This window comes from Pteropus vampyrus, unplaced genomic scaffold (genome assembly GCF_000151845.1).
Source record: "Pteropus vampyrus isolate Shadow unplaced genomic scaffold, Pvam_2.0 Scaffold835, whole genome shotgun sequence".
NCBI classification, from domain to species: Eukaryota; Metazoa; Chordata; class Mammalia; order Chiroptera; family Pteropodidae; genus Pteropus; species Pteropus vampyrus.
In genome coordinates this window covers 17,841-18,202 of record NW_011889616.1, presented here as the reverse complement: position 1 = coordinate 18,202, position 362 = coordinate 17,841, and positions in this window count along the sequence as shown.

Genomic DNA, 362 nt, shown 5'->3' with positions numbered 1-362 from the left:
GGGCACTGTGCTGGGACTTCTGTGCACCCAGATTTGCTGTGAGTTGGGGCTGTCTCAGGCGGGAATCCGAAAGGCGTGTTGTTGAGGGAGGGGGGAAAAGTCACTGATGAGCCTGACAGACTGTCTATCCCCATAATTTATGAGGGCATTTTTTTTGGGGGGGGGGTGTTGTAGTGACCATCACTTGTGACTGTTTCTACGTTTCTCATCAGGTGTGAGAGGGGTGCAGGTGGAGCAGAGTCCCCCAGCCCTGAGTCTCCAGGAGGGAGCCAGTTCCACGCTGTGGTGCAAATTTTCCACCTCCGTAAACAGCGTGCAGTGGTTTCGCCAAAATCCTGGGGGCCACCTCGTCAACCTGTTTT